A 16,621-nucleotide genomic window follows, 5' to 3' on the forward strand; every position below is an offset into this window, starting at 1 on the left:
GGGGTGAGCTGCCAGTGGGCCAAATGGCCCCTGAAATTTGGGGGGTCCCAGTCCTTCCTCTGCAGCAGCAGTGCCCCCGTGGCCACCCGGGCAGGCTGCTAGGGGGTCGGGTACTGCCCCAGCTCAGGGTACAGGAAGAGTTGGATTGAGCCGGGTGCTGCTCTGGCTCACTAGCAACCCACCTGAGGAGCCCCAGGAGGCACTGCCACCACAGAGGGAAGAACCAGGGCCCCCTGCAACTCCAGGGCCACTCAGCCTGCCAACAGCTCACATCCCCCAGCCCGCTGAAGGCTCTTGCTTTGACAAAAAAAAAAAAAAGAGGACCAGGCTCCTCGCCATAACGTGATGGAAAAACCCAAACTGCTTAGTCCTCAGGATTTTATTCTATGCCCCACCATTTCAATTTAGGGGGCATAGAATAAAACCCTGAGGACTAAACCCCTATCACATGTACAAGTGCCCTATAGCCTTTTTCACATTTCCTGCTTGACCTGGCAAATGAATAAAGACAGCTTCAGCTTTGCCCTTCTGCTGCCCAGAACAGGAAGAAGGGGAATCAGGGAGAATTGGAGTGAAGTAGCAGACTTAATCTAAACTTCCTGATTTTCAATTAGATTTCATCTGATCTGCATTCCCCTGGCTTTCCTCTAATCAGTGGGATTATTTGTGTGTGTGTGGACGGGTCAGCATGGGAACTGGGACTATAGTCATTCAGTCGAGAGAGGTTCTCCAGCAGGATGACTTACCTGGACCTGTAGTTGACAGGACTTAACTCGTATTTAAGCTGTTCCTAGTATCCAGTGCCTTCTAGGGCTATATGAAGCTTCAGATGCTGATTTGACTTGGAGGAGATGTGGCCCAATTCGGTGGCCGAATCTTCAAATCCAGACCAAATCAGGAGACCAGTAAAAAAGGTCTGAATCAATTTGAAGGTCTCTGAATTGATTCAGAAAAGATTTGGAGAGCTTCAGAGATTCGAGCAGTCCGCACTCACTGCCGCAGGGAGCTGGACCCAGACTCCATGCTGGTAAGTAGGGGATGGGGGAGTGGAGGCTGGAGGAGGTGGGAGGGGATCATGGGGGGACCCCTTCCAGGCCCCATCCCCTGCCTGAGTGCCCCCAGATACCCGCCCACTCTCCCAGCCCTCCCCCCATGGCTGTCCCGCCTGGCCCAGATCCTGCCTCTTTAAAAAAAAAAAGCCCCCATTCACTCACTCTGCAGAGGCCATTAGGGCTTCTGGGTGCTCATGACAGAGCCCCCCACACAGCGCAGGGCAGTGGGGGGCAATGGGATTGCCCCCCACCTGGCAGGAGCCAGTGAGTTTGGGGCTTTTTTTTTTTTTTAAGTCGGGAGCTGGGGCCAGATGGGCAGCCAAGGGTGGGGGGAGCTGGGAGAGCAGGTGGGGGATGGGGCCTGTCCATTTAGAAGATTTGGCTGATTTGGCAGTGGTCGAACCTCCGAATCAGATTCGACTGAATCAATTCGGGACAGTGATTTGAATCACCAAATCGAATCATTGTCCCCCAAATCGGCCGAATCCGAATCCAAAGTGAACGCTGGTCACTTCACACAGGCCTAGCGACTTCTATCACCTTGAATATCTCTAAGTGCTAATGATTCGTAAATATAAATATATTTATATTAAATATACACATTGGATTTATGGCATGTTATATCCTGCCCACCATCCAATAATCTCATGTAACCTCTCTACATATTACCAGCTACACTCTGCCACCAGGTCAACATTCCCCGCTTCCCCGCCACCTTCCTGTCTCACACCTATGGTCTCCCATCCCCTCTGATCCTCACTGCCACGCATTTGCATTTTCACAGACCTGCCTTTTGCATATTGGCTTCTTTTCCACCCAGGAGGACGCAAAACAGCAGCACGCTCTCCCTCTGCCTGAAGAAGGCTGTTTGTGCCCGAAAGCTTGCAAAGAACAATTTTTCCAACTATTTAGTTTGTCTGATAAACCACACACATTTACCCAAAGAACCTTGTCTGCCGATGATTCGTACCACATTCCTTCTGCTCATTTGCAGAGCCCAGTTTCTGATCTCAGTTGCTCTGGGGTAAAGCTGCAGTCGTATCAGTTGCATGGCTCTGGGTTCCCACGAGTGTAAAATAGAATCAGGTCTGAAGTAGTTTTAATTGGTATTATTTTGTGAATAACTTTTATTTTTAAAGTGAAAATTCAGTAGCTTTTGTTTTGCTTCCTGTATTTTTTTTTTTGTAAATAAGAATTTATTTAAAAATTACAAATTGTCAAATACCAAAAAAAAGAAAAAATCCCACATAGTGACTATGCTGACTAAAATGTCCTTATTATAAAAGACTTAATTTTGTTTAAAAAAAATGGAAAACAATGAATAATACATAAAAACATCAATTAAAGATCTTTACTTACATTTCAATAAATCAAAATCTTTTCCTGCCATGGCAGGGGGTCGGACTTGACGATCTGCTCAGGTCCCTTCCGACCCGGCCAACTATGAAAATGATTTTCACCTTTTTTATTTTTATTTTTTTTACATTTTTTGTACAGTTTTAAATTGGCTGGGATCATTAAGGGGATTTAAACATCCTTGAGTTTTATGATGACAATGATAGAAGATGGAATAAAATGGCTGTTATGACATTATTGTTTGTAAAATTTTCCACCACAACAGGTTGTCAGAGGAAAAATGGAGTTTTACCTAAATGAGTTTTGAGGAAAGAAACATTTGGAGTTGGTTTTTTTTTTTCTTTTACAGAGTAATTTGTTCGTTTAGTGAAAAACCAGAAATATTTCAAAAAATATTTTGACAAAAAATTTCAACCAGCCCTAGATCTACTGATCTAAATGTCTTGGCACGCATCCTGCAGGCGTCCAGATCTCTTCGGCAGCTTTGTTGATCCCAGATCAGCTTATTTATGTTACATTTAAAGTTTGTAAGATATCCAACACTCACCAAATAGTCCAAAAATATTGAAAATATTCTGACCTGCTGCAGTTACAATGCAGGACAAATGGCTACCCTGAAGGTGCCCCCCTAGCTACTTTTGGGATGTCTCCATTGCTTAACTTTTCCCTTTTCAGTTGCAAACCAAATGATCAAAGTGGGCTGAAATGTGGGTAACTTCTGGGGGCAGATTCTTTAGTTATGGTCAAGTGTATTTTGGTCTGTTTTTGCAAGGGGCTGCAAATAGGGTTGGAGGGTCATGCATCCGGACCCTCTGTATTCCTAATACAAGGGTGATTTGTAGACAGACACAGGCAAGCAGTGTGGGCTGGGGTCATGCATGATTCAGAAAAGGTAGAGTGGAGAGGGTGAAAAGACCAAAGTCATCAGACTGCTCTTCAACCCGACTCAGTAGAGGGGCAGGCTGAGCCGTTGTCAGCCTACCCTCAGGAAATGCTACTTATAGATTCTGGCTGAGCCCCGTGCAACTGCTCAGGGCTGCAGGGGTAGAAGACAACACAAGAGGCTTCCTGTTTTGTCCTTCGTACGCTGGTGCAGATGAGCATGTCTTGCTCTCAGCCCAATGGTTATCACAGCCACTATGCCACTGTTACGTGCTAGTCCTGGGTGAACCTCGGATGGGGCCGTGGTTTAGATGCATGCTCTGATTTTTCTGCACTGGTCAAACCACTCTAGTCCAGGAGACTGGGCTTGAAACCTGGCAAAAAGGATCTTTTTTTCAAGATGCAACGCCCAGCACCCTTTGGAGCACTCAGAAATAACGAAGGACATGGCAGGGACCTCTGGGTCTGTTCCCCAGCAGAATGGGACGTTGCAAAGGCACAGTAAATACAAAACAACACGGGTCTTTCCAAAAAGCAAAGGCTGCACAGATGCTCTGAAAAATCCTGCACTGGGATTTTCCATCCCTTGGCACTCTGAATTGAACATCAGGGGGTCCTATGTAGCTAAACGTCTTTATAACTTGCAGCCGGCTAAGATTTCTGATGACAGAGTGGATCAAAGCTGGTCACTGTGAATGGTATCTTTGAATTTCCTCCCATGCTCTTCATGCACTGATCCTGATCTCTTTGCCTTATGGTACCTCTGCTGGCGTGGGACAGCTTCCCGAGCGCAGGGCAGAGGCTAACAGCTACCGCTGAGCACTTGCAAATGTATACAGGAAAAATAACTTCAGCACCTTATACCTCTTCCTCTAGTTTTAAGGGCTGGTCAGCATTAACTGGGGGCTGGAAAGTGTTCCTCCCCACAAAGAGATTGTGCACTTAGGTCTGGTAATGTTTTTAGGGTGGATGTAGTGATGCTCAGCCTTCCTCATCCATCTTCTCTGTGACTGCAGAATGATGAGGATGCACCCAAGAGACCTTAAAATCAGCTAGAAATGTGTCTGTGGCATCCTGGAGCTCCACCCAAGCTCACTGCCTAGGTTTTACTCAGCTCGGGTGTATGTGCACTGCTTTCACAGCAGTTGTTAGTGGAGCTGCCCAACTGCTGCTTATATCTGTCTATCTACCTACCTATCTCTGCTCTGTGCATTCAAAATCAGGCCCCTGCTCAAGCCACAAATCATGGTGCTGAATCCAAACGTGACACACTCCAAGACGTGGGGGATGTCTGTCTGGCTCCAGGGAGGTCGTTTGCAAAGCTTAAAAACCTGAACCCTGAGCGGATCCCAATTAACAGGTCGGAGCATTTGCATCCAGGGCTCAATTCCTTAGCTTTGCTTGATTTCCTGCTGCCTTTTACCTGCCTGCCAAATGCAGTCTGCTATTCCTTGCTGCTTCATAACCCAAACCCTTTAGGACTTACCACAACAGCAGCCTTGCGGGCCATTAGCATTATAAAGTAGTGGCCCAAAGTGTTTCTTATCTGGAACCCCTGGACCTTTTGATCCTCAGTTGTCTTCCCCACCTCTTCCTTTGTTGTTTTTTCTTGTTGCATTATTTTCATTTAAAGTGCAGGCTCATTAAGGCAAGGATTGTATCTGGCTTATTTGTCTACCTAGCACAGGGGTGGGCAAAATGCGGCCCGGGGGCCGGATGCGGATTCTGTCTGCCCCGCGGGGCCCCTAAAAAATTTAGAAAATTAATATTTATCTGCCTTGGGCTGCCTGTCATGCAGCCCTCGATAGCTTGCCAAAACTCAGTAAGTGGGCCCTCTGCCCAAAATAATTGCCCGCCCCGACCTAGCACCTGAAGTGATGTGGGTGCTTTAGACATCAACAGCCAAATGCTAAAGACAAGAACGCTACCTGATTTGAGATATACCGTACATCTCCTCCTTGAGTGACATCAGGGGAAAAAAAATGCCATTAATGTGAACTGTTTATACAAATATCTATTCTGTAAGGTCATATTGACATATTGTGCCTAATAAAAGCAGTATTTTTTACCAAAAAAGGGAGTAAGGGTATTTGATGTCAGAGGTTTTCTCTTTCCCAGCTTTTGAAGTCGGAAATGGCTGGAGGCATACATATGTCCACTGAGATGTCTATGCTGTTGGGTATTCATGAGTAATTCCACTTGCACTCCGTGGCTGCACATCAGCAACTGTTTGCAACTGGGTTTCATTCTCGAAATGACTCCAAATTCCGACTTGGGCTTCAGATGCTCTCAAAGCTATGGGTTTTGTGTTGGCCCTTTAGGTAGAGCCGCTTGCAACAGGTGAGGTCAAGGATCAATGACAAACCTGTCCTACCCACCCCTGTCCTGTAATGCTTCTGGGCTGGAGAATAATCAGGATGACCTATTCCTGCAGGGAGACTTATTAAGAGACTTATTCTTCTCTTGATAAAAACAATGTAAATCTGCATTGGCTTCAGTGAGTCACATCAGCAGAAGTGAGAAGACACAGCCTGCATTTGACTTCCCCTTGCTATTAATAATCAATAGCCATGGCTTGTCTCCTGGGCTGCCCCTGAAGTGCTGGCTTTTTCTGCAGGGGTGGATTGTGCCGTACGGCAAAGCCGTCAGCATAGTGCAGAAGAGGAGCTCTGAAGCGCCGGCAGGCAGTGTGACTTGGGGACACTCCCTTGAAGCACTGTCATCTGCTGCATCCTGCTTAGGGGGTACCACACGTGGTGCTATCTCCCTTTCCCATGCAGATTAGAGGAGGGGATCAGTGACAGAAGAGTGAATGGGACCCAGGACTTGCGTTGGCCGTTGCATGAAACTTGGAGGATCTCACTGTCCCTTTCTAGAGGTCACGTGTCTTATTTAGATCACAGTGGGTATCTATCTGCAGCATTTGCACCAGCAGCGAGGAGGGGTGGGTAGAGGCTGGCATATTCTCCCCCAGTTTTTTCAGCTGTAAGCACAACAGGCCTACTTGGCGCCCACGTGGGTGCTTACTATACCAGGCACAAAGTGGCTGTGGGCTCCCCGCGGAGTCTCTGGCTGCTGCTGCAATGCAAAGAGTGATAACAGTGTAGTGGAGGTGGTCAGGGGGGAGGCACAGAGCTGCAGAGCTGGCTGGAGGAAGCTCATCCTGTTGCTGTTGTGCTATTAGTGACAACTGCCTTTTGCGGGCAGCTGATCCCGGTCCCTGCTGTTGTCCGTTTAGTACCTGCATCAACAACAACACTCCTCCCAGCCAGGAGACGGCACATGTGCTAGCACATCTTAAGCCTTGTGGTCATCGGGCTGAAATCCCCGTGGGGACCGCCCAGAGAGTGGTATCTGATGGCTTGATATAGCACAGTAAAAGAAGCATACTGTATTCATGGGAATGAAGGGAAACCAAAATGCTGCATTTGCTCTTCAGGTGTGAAACTTGACACAGTGATGCTTTAAAGATTAAAAGGAACCACAAGTATCTCTATTTCCTGCATGCCCCAGAGCAGGTAGAGGCAACTCAGGGCAATGAGAGTGTTTAGAAATTGCTTTGTTGGAGGAAATGCCTACCCCCACGCACACCATCGCCTCTAGCCCTTCCTCCCCCCACCCTCGATGATAATTGCTCTATTGTTACCGGTGAGGTCTCTCTGGATATGTTGGCACTGCAGTCACGGCGCTGAGTACAGTGTACTGTAGGTGATTAGCTTGAACTCAACTACCTAGTTACAGTAGCAAGGGAGGTGGGGTGGCCTGGTTAGCTCTCCCTTTTTCTTAATGGGGTTTATGCAACCTGTGTAGGGTACCATGCCCAGCTCTGGGTGCCAAACACCTGGACTCCTTAGGGGGAGCCCTGGGCTGATACCATACATCTTCAGAGGATCGAGAAATGAGTAACGCTTCCTGTTTGTTCTTTCCCTGCTGTCACGTGAGCTGGGGGCCAAGCTAGAGGCACGGTGGTGAATGGCGGTGCAAGTGCAAGGGGGCGGAAGAGTGGGACAGCAGCAGGGAAAGCAAAGAAGAGAACGTGCGAAGGTGTGAGATAAGGCGGACCCCTGCCCACACCTGCTTTATCTCACATCTCGCTACACCTCCCTTTGAGCCCTACTCCAGGTTCACTTCATTGCTCTTGGGGCCTGAAACCACCCGATCCGTCCAGTGTATAAGGGGAAATAGCGCAAGGTGTCTTTCCAGATCCAGGCTGCCTCTTCCTGGATCTCCAAGCCAGAGCCAAGCATAGGCACGATCTCTTCTCTTCTTTGCATGCCCCTTTGAGGATCCAGCTCAGTTCGGGGCAGGGTGTAAAGCAGGGGCGGGCAATTATTGCGGGCAGAAGGCCGCTTACTGAGTGAAAGCCATCGAGGGCCGCATGACAGGCAGCCCAGGGCAGATTAATATTAATTTTCTACATTTTTTAGGGGTCCCGTGGACCAGATAGAATGGCCACATCCGGCCCCCGGACCGCATTTTGCCCACCCTGGTGTAGAGGATGTAAAGCCACAATCACAACCTCCACTGCCACCCCGTCCAGTCAGTGCCAAGGAGGGTGCACACTGCATGAGCCGTCATCACCACGCATGCACCATGGAGTGCAAAGAGGGACCCCCCACCCCGCACAACTTTCTCTCTGCAAGACGGTGTGAGCGTGGGAACAAACATTCATAAGCTGGCTGGACACAGTAAGAACCAAGGACCGTGTCCACTTACTTTTTCTTTATGGCATACTATAATCTATCTGATTCCTGAAATTCTTCCTTCGCTCCATGGGTGATGATGATCATGACCCTCTTCCCTTTTGGAAGGTCTTGATCTTCCGCTAAACGCACGATTTTTTCTTCTGTTCATTGTTTGTCCGCTGCCCCTGGGGACTTCTCTCGTCTCCCGTGTGATCACTACATCACCGTAACGCGCCGTATGGTGATGTAGCGTGTTGCTACATCGCCGTAGGGTGACGTGTAGATGTGCCCACCTACTACTACAATATAACTCCATCGGTCCACCTGTGTTGCTCCTTCCTGTACTTGAGGAAGGGGCAGCTTCTGTTCTAAATACCTCTTATTATTTCCCCCCCATTTATATTTAAAAGAAATTATATTCGAGAATGAGATCGGTTCTCGTATTAATTATCTTAGATGAGTGAAACTGGAGATGGGCTGACTTGGAGGGGGTCTGATCTGGCGTTCTGATTCAAATCCAACTCCACAGCTAAGTTATTTCATTTGCTTTCAGCGTCCCAGAGATTAGATTGCAGGGAAGGGCATGGTGTAATATGTCATCCTGCAAGAAGCAATCAATGGTAAGCACAATATTTAGGATCTCCCAAGAGATGAGGAGTGATTGTGAGTGTGATTGCAGGACTAAGTAAATGTAGAAGGACAAGCAGATGGTGAAGGTGTGGGTGAAGGGCAAGCAGGGCTATATGGAAGATATGTAGGCAGAGACAAGATGGTTTCTTTCATACTCCTCCAAAAGTTTCGATTTTGAAAACTGATTCTTGGGACACAAGCCTGGGAGGTTCATTCCACTTCCTGTTGGTTTCCAAAGCACAAAAGCTGATTCAGACTCTCCAGAACCTGTTTTCTTGCAAACAGAAATCTCACAGTAAGATTTGACATCAAACCCTTTTCTGATCCCAACGAGGAGAAAGGAAAGAAAGACAGAAATACATTCAGACTGGCTCTGCTCCAGGCCTAAAATACAGCGATTATTCTTTGAAACATGGGGAACTTCTTTTTTTTGTAAACTTGTTTCACCTAGCTCGTATTTATTTCAAAAACTCTAGGGACCTCCAAAAAAGGTCCAGCTCACTTTGAAGGAGAAGTCAAAAAGGAAGAGGAGGAAAAAGGCCCGTCTGCTTTTTAGCCCCCGTCCTAAATGATTACATTTATTCATTGCCTTACATTTTGAGCCCTAAAAACCTCGAGGGGCGCTTGTACACGTGACAGGGGTTTAATCCCCAAGGCTGCAGTCTATGCCCCCTAAATTGAAACGGTGGGGTTTTAAGTGAAACCAGTTTTATTTTTTCCATCGCTTCATGGCAAGGGGCATGATCCTTTATTTTTTTGGTCAGAGCCTGCCTGCAGCCAGGGATGAGCTGCGGGTGGGCCGTGCGGCCCCTGGTCCTTCCCTCTGCGGTGGCGGTGCCCCTGGGTGCTGTCTCTGAGCTGGGGCAGCACCCAGCCCGCTAGCAGCCCGCCTGGGTGGCCCCAGGGGGCACCGCCACTGCAGGGGGAAGGATCAGGGCTCCCCCAGCTCAGTGGTCGCAGTCCCTAGCTGCGGGAGAGGTGGGCTGGCTCCATTGCAAGCCCCTCACTGCTTCTGTCTTTAGCAGGCGCCGGCTGAAGGCAGAAGCAGCGAGGGGCCTGACCTTTTTTTTCTGCAGTGCCTGCTGTCCACCTCTTCCGTGGCCAGAGGGTGAGCTGCCAGCTGCAACGCTGGCATCCAGTGCTAATGCTAAACTGCAATGCTAAACCGCATCCAGATATAGTTTAGTTTGCAATGCTGCAAACTCATTTAAAACCTGCCCAAACTCTTGAATGTGGGCAGTGTGACATCATTAAGCCACACAAAGTGACATGTTCATCACATGTATGTGCTAATGACATCACATGTACAAGTGCCCTAAACTTAGCCTTCATGCATGGCTAGGAGCACTCTGCCCTGGGCGGCTAGGAGCCTAACTCCTGCCACTGCTCTTAATATTCCTGCATTCACCCATGTGTTTTTGGGATCATAACTTTTTGTGCCAACAAACTCTAGGACCTTCCTCACAGTCATTCTCAAAGAGCTAACTCCTACCGATGCTGCATTGTGATCCAGAAGGGAGGTGGGATGGCACCTAAATGCTCTACAGGTGCCCAAGGAAATGCTCTGAAAACACCTAAGTGCACATCGACAGCACTGAGTTCAGGATGCAGACTAGCAGCCCTGGGTGTCTTCACTCCAAAACCCACGGTTACACAATAGCCCAGTTGTTCCAGCGTCACCATTCCAGCTATTTTGTTGTACCGCATAAAAGTGAACATGGCAAAGGTGACACCAAGCCCTCTGACAATCCTGAAAAAAAGCAGCACTTTCTGCAAAATCACCAATCTGGGACAGAAACCCATTCTGATGGGCAATTTCAGCCAGCTGTACTCCTAGGGGTGCCCAGCGGAGAAACTTTGTCTGTGCCTTGTGCGATCCGACTTTCTTTGCTGGAATTTGGTCTTTCATCCAACGAGTTTCTGCAAGTTGCAGGTGCTGGAGTCCACATGAATCTGAGTCATAGGGTTTCACCAGCTCTGCATGAAGCAGATTGACATACCATAACCATCAGCTGCATCTCCACTTCAAAGGAAGTTACTCATTTAATTCAGATGTTTGGAGGGAAGCCTCTACCAATATCTCAGTGTAAATCCCACAGCAGGTTCTGATCTGTGCACCGCTGTGAAATGCAGAGTAGCCGCTCTGAAGTCGGTGAAGCAAGTTCTCAATCCATTTGAGTGATTTTTAGGGGGGCAAGAGGAGCCCTGCAAACGGACTCCTTTATTTGAGTGCTCCAGTTCAGTCACAGAAACTGGCTGTTCACTGCATAAAATGCAGCTATTCTACACAGATCGAGCACATTGCAGTGCAATTTGTAGGCTGCCTTTAAACCCAGCATATCCACATCTGGCTTGATTGAGCTAATTCGTCCTGAGTGACCGTGCTACTCAGCCTCAGCTGGAGCTAATTATCCTGCTCCTGGTGCTGTGTGCACCTGGTTATACTGCTTCTGATTTAAGAGGCAGCCTTTCCAGTGCAGGGAAGCAGATTTAAGAGCATTGCTATCAAGCAGTGATTTTAGTACCACTGATGGCTGGGTTAATCTAGTCCAGAGGTATGTATTTCTGCCATGCTTAATATTCCTGCATTCACCCATGTGTTTCTGGGATCATAACTTTTTGTGCCAAGAAACTCTAGGATCTTCCTCTCAGTAATTCTCAAAGAGGTTATTTATCCCTCTCAGGGGAGTTGTGGCACAGTGGAGGACTGTCACCACCCCAAAATCTTGCTTGTGCAAGGTCTGTGGGGTCCTGGACTTAGTCATGCAAGCAAGGATGCAGGAGCTGGAAGCACAAGTAAGCCCACCTTTTGGGGTTGCTCTATGTAGAGCAGGGGGCTGGGGAGAGACTCCTATGGGCACTCAAGTTAACACTGCAGGCTCACCATCTAGTCTTGGGGAATCCCAGCGTCACAGAAACATGAGAAATGGCAGTAATTCCTCTTTCCAGCTCGCTGTTCTGTATGCCGCTCCGTCCAGGGGGTCAGTCTTGCTTTGGATGCACTGAGCGGTTCTGTAGCCACGTGGAGCTTTTGGGTTGGGATGACGTGAGCCCCAGTGTTGAGGCCGGTGGCTGGGCCCAATTTACAATTTTAATGGAGCCAGCAGCACTCAGGGCCACACTGTGGGACTCTTGCTCACCTGTACAGTCTTGACTTATTTTACTCTTTACTGGGAGCATTGATGCAAACTGCTATAGAGCCATATTAACAGTTTGGTCCTCACTAACCATCCTAGATCTCTGGTATTTCAAAGGCATCTCTCTCTTGCCTGTTGATGTTACTGTTGTCTTCTCTGCCCTTGTGCCTCTGTAGGGCCATATAGTGAATGGATGAGCTTTTGCACAAGTGCGTGTTGCTCAGAACGGCATACAAATGGTGAAATGCTTTGTGTGCGTTTTGTTCAAAAGTTGCTGCTCCACTATTGTATGCTGTGAGTATAATGATAGGTCTGGCAGGGGGCCTGGGTTTGTATCCTGCCTAAGGTGTCTTGGAGTCCTGTGGGGAGTAATATGTAAATGAAAACTAGAGTTTAGGACTAAATCAATGAGCGTCCCAATTTTCAAAAGTGATCTAAGCATGTAGAGGCCAGATTCCTAAAGGTCTGCAGAGGTCTATTCTCAATGGCTTGGTTTCTTGGGCATCTATATGTGTAATGAAAATGGGACTTTGGCTCCTCGGTCACTCACGCACTTTGGAAAATGGATCCTCAGCCTCTGTGGACCTCAGTTTCTCATCTGTGAAATGGGAATAACAAAGCTTCCCTTACAAGGGTCTTCTGTAGATAAATACATACAAGTCCATACAGCATCCAGGCCCAGATCCTCAGATGTATTTATGTACAAGTACCTAACTGAGGATTTGGGCCCTGGATACACGGCAGTACTAGAGGCCAAATAAAGAAATGCCTTGGAGAGACTGCCACACGCTGCACTGCAACTCAAAAGCCAAAAACCCAATGAAATGGCTGTTTTCTTATCCAAATGTGTGCAAAATTAAAATCTCCACGTTCAGTGTTTATGTGTGTGTCTAATACACCATGGTACAAATGTGAATGCACTTTTACCCTAAATGAAATTTGAAAGTCAAAATTTGAAGGAGGAAAAAAAACAACAACCCTCCCCCAAACCCTGAATCCTAACTCAAATGCAACCAATTTCAAGTGAAATGTTATGTCATCTCCTCCCCAAAATGGAGCATCCCTCCCCTCAAATGTCAAGAGGTATGGCTTTTATGAGTGGTTAGAGCAAGACTTTGGAAATTATTTTGTCTCCAAACACCAAGTAGTTCTGATATTTTTTGTTACACAATTTTTCTCTCCCCTTTCATCTTTAGAGAGAGATGACTGGATGCTTCATTTATTGATATGAGTTATTAATGACCTTTAACTCAGATGGGGAGCAAAATTGAATCATGAATGGGTTAGGAAAGTTTAGCAGTGATTTCTGGAAACAGATACTGTGTCCACAATAGCCCACTGTGTGACTTGTCGTGTAGTAGCTTAAAAGTACAGCCCCATATGTGAAGGTCAGTGCCATTACTGAAAACTTCTTTTTCAAATGTATTTCAACTGTTATTAAATAAACACTAGGGGAAATACCAAACCAGACAAACTATCAATATTACTAATCTGAGATGGCAACCACTTCCTAATATGCAGCACCTGCTAGTTGCGGACACACTAGGCTGGCATTAAGTGCAAACCAGGTTCTTCTATCTCAACACCACGTTGGACCATTTTGTTACACGTGCTTGTGTTTGTTGATGGTACTTTGCAAGATCTTTTGTTGTACGTGTGCCTTCAAGTAGCGGGCGTTGCAGCAGATGATGTTGCTGGCAGAACCACGTGCCGCGGAGCAGCAGTGCCAGTGCAGGCCATGAGTGCCTGCCACCTGCCAGCTGCTGTGCACCATGTGGGGGGGGTCCCCACATGCCATGACCTTCCCTTACACCCCCCACACCCATACCCTGCCCACCCGAGCTCTACATTTCCACTGCCACCTTGAGTGTGGGCTTCATGCACCCACCAGCCTCAGCCCCATGCTCTGTGCTGCAGCTCCCCCCATCCCTGCCTCTTCCCTACCTGATGCCCCAAGCGCTGCAACAGAGACAAGGAGCCACTGGACACCAGGGAAGCTGCATGGCTGCAGCAGTCTGGAAGCTGCCAGACTAGGCCCTGGATATGGTGTATAAGTCAAGGTGGAAATTTAAGGGTCAATATTTGGGTGCCAAACCTTGACTTGCATACCATAAAATACGGTAGTTTTCCCCCCCATCTCCACTTTCCGTGAAGTTTCTGACACCTACAGCCCATCTCTCATTCCTGCAGTGGAAAGGCACAATAATCCTAATTTTTTCCTCTGCCAGTGTGACTGAAAGACCTGGATTTTTATTAATTAATTAATTAATTTATTTATTTATTTATTTTTGTAAAAGATGATGACCTGTAATATAACTCTGCATGGTGTCAGGGTTTTGCCACGTGGAGCCATTTGTAGTGTCAGGGTCCATATATATTCATAGATGTTAGGGTCGGAAGGGACCTCAGTAGATCATCGAGTCCGACCCCCTGCATAAGCAGGAAAGAGTGCTGGGTCTAGATGACCCCAGCTAGATACTCGTCTAACCTCCTCTTGAAGACCCCCAGGGTAGGGGAGAGCACCACCTCCCTTGGGAGCCCGTTCCAGACCTTGGCCACTCGAACTGTGAAGAAGTTCTTCCTAATGTCCAATCTAAATCTGCTCTCTGCTAGCTTGTGGCCATTGTTTCTTGTAACCCCCGGGGGCGCCTTGGTGAATAAAGCCTCACCAATTCCCTTCTGTGCCCCCGTGATGAACTTATAGGCAGCTACAAGGTCGCCTCTCAACCTTCTCTTGCGGAGGCTGAAAAGGTCCAGTTTCTCTAGTCTCTCCTCGTAGGGCTTGGTCTGCAGGCCCTTGACCATACGAGTTGCCCTTCTCTGGACCCTCTCCAGGTTATCCGCATCCCTCTTGAAGTGTGGCGCCCAGAATTGCACGCAGTACTCCAACTGCGGTCTGACCAGCGCCCGATAGAGGGGAAGTATCACCTCCCTGGACCTATTCGTCATGCATCTGCTGATGCACGATAAAGTGCCACTGGCTTTTCTGATGGCTTCGTCACACTGCCGGCTCATGTTCATCTTGGAGTCCACTAGGACTCCAAGATCCCTTTCCACCTCTGTGCCACCCAGCAGGTCATTCCCTAGGCTGTAGGTGTGCTGGACATTTTTCCTCCCTAGGTGCAGCACTTTGCATTTCTCCTTGTTGAACTGCATCCTGTTGTTTTCTGCCCACTTGTCCAGCCTGTCCAGGTCTGCCTGCAGCTGTTCCCTGCCCTCCGGCGTGTCCACTTCTCCCCATAGCTTTGTGTCATCCGCAAACTTGGACAGAGTACATTTCACTCCCTCGTCCAAGTCACTGATGAAGACATTAAAGAGTATCGTTCCAAGGACCGAGCCCTGCGGGACCCCACTGCCCACACCCTTCCAGGTCGAGACCGACCCATCTACCACGACTCTTTGGGTGCGACCCTCTAGCAATTCGCCACCCACTGGACTGTGCAGTCATCCAAGTCACAGCCTCTTAACTTGTTCACCAGTATGGAGTGGGATACCGTATCGAAGGCCTTCCTGAAGTCTAAGTATACGACATCCACCCCTCCTCCTGTGTCCAGGTGTTTTGTAACCTGGTCATAGAAAGAGACTAGGTTGGTCAGGCACGATCTGCCCGCCACAAACCCGTGCTGGTTTCCCCTCAGCATAATTTGTCCTGCCGGGCTCTCGCAAATGTGAGCCTTGATAATTTTTTCAAAGACTTTACCAAGGATGGAGGTGAGACTGACTGGCCTATAGTTGCCCGGGTCCTCCTTCCTCCCCTTTTTGAAAATGGGGACCACATTGGCCCTTTTCCAGTCCTCCGGGACTTGGCCCGTGCGCCACGAGCGTTCGAATATTCCCGCCAGTGGCTCTGCAATGACGTCGGCCAGTGCCTTCAGCACCCTCGGATGGAGCCCATCCGGGCCTGCCGATTTAAAGGCATCCAGTTCTTCCAAGTGACTCTGCACCACCTCAGGATCTACGCGTGGCAGTCTGGCGCCTTGCTGCTGCCTCTCTACAACCCCAGTGAGAGACTTGTCGTGCCCCTCGCTTAGGAACACTGAGGCAAAGAACTCGTTGAGGAGTTCAGCCTTGTCCCCCCCATATATGTATATGTGTGTGTGTATGTATGTCCTGCATACGGGACATCTCTACATCTCTGAACTACCAGGGTGAGGTAGCAGACTGTTGTACACTTGAAATAACCTCAAAACCTTGGCTCAAAATTTACCCCCAGCCCTCTGAGTAGTTTAACACTGGGGTTAAGCATGGGGAGAGAAAGCGGACAGCCCGGCGGTGGAAGCACCGAGAGCCCTTGAGTTGTTTTTACAGTAGGGACTGCAAATACCAACTCATTTCAGGGCTGCGCTGAGTAATGTGGCATTTGCTTCTCAAATTGGGGTTCAGCCGTCTTTCCCCTAGAGAGTACTCGGTCTAAATAGAGTTGGTTCAAACTTTGCAGCTCACTCCATGGCAAAGTCTGTGGCTCCGAGTCCGCCCTACCTCTCACCTAGGGTTGATGCTTACACCTGTGCACAAAGTGGCTCTGCCGATGGTGCAATCATATCCATTTTATGCAGGCGTTAATAGGATCTCGTGTCGGTGTTTATTTAATCCCCAGCCAGCTTCCCCGGGAGAGGGCAAGGCTATTTACAGGCACAGAAACATTTGTAATAAATTCCAGTTCTTACTCTGACATCAGCGTGAACGCAGAATGACTTCATGGGTGCAAATGCCATTAAATCCACACAGGCACTCATACCACTGACTTCACAACCCGCCCCTCCAGGGCTGAGACATGGGGACTTTGCTTTCCTTAGAATGTGACTAAGACGGGGAATTCAATTCACACTGCATGGGAGGTCATCTAAGGAGGGCAAATTGACTGGGTTCAGCCTAAAAG

At 48.3% G+C, this 16,621-nt stretch overlaps 1 protein-coding gene across 1 annotated transcript in view; it reads left to right on the forward strand.

The window, feature by feature from the left end:
* The first annotated feature begins 11,139 nt into the window (after positions 1-11,139).
* LOC102569169 (uncharacterized) overlaps positions 11,140-16,621 on the forward strand; it is a 233,301-nt gene continuing 227,819 nt past the window's right edge. The window contains exon 1 of the mRNA XM_059719607.1: positions 11,140-11,160. The gene's annotated coding sequence lies outside the window, so the exon portion shown is untranslated. The remainder of the gene's footprint in view (positions 11,161-16,621) is intronic.

This window comes from Alligator mississippiensis, chromosome 16 (assembly GCF_030867095.1).
Source record: "Alligator mississippiensis isolate rAllMis1 chromosome 16, rAllMis1, whole genome shotgun sequence".
Taxonomy (NCBI): Eukaryota; Metazoa; Chordata; order Crocodylia; family Alligatoridae; genus Alligator; species Alligator mississippiensis.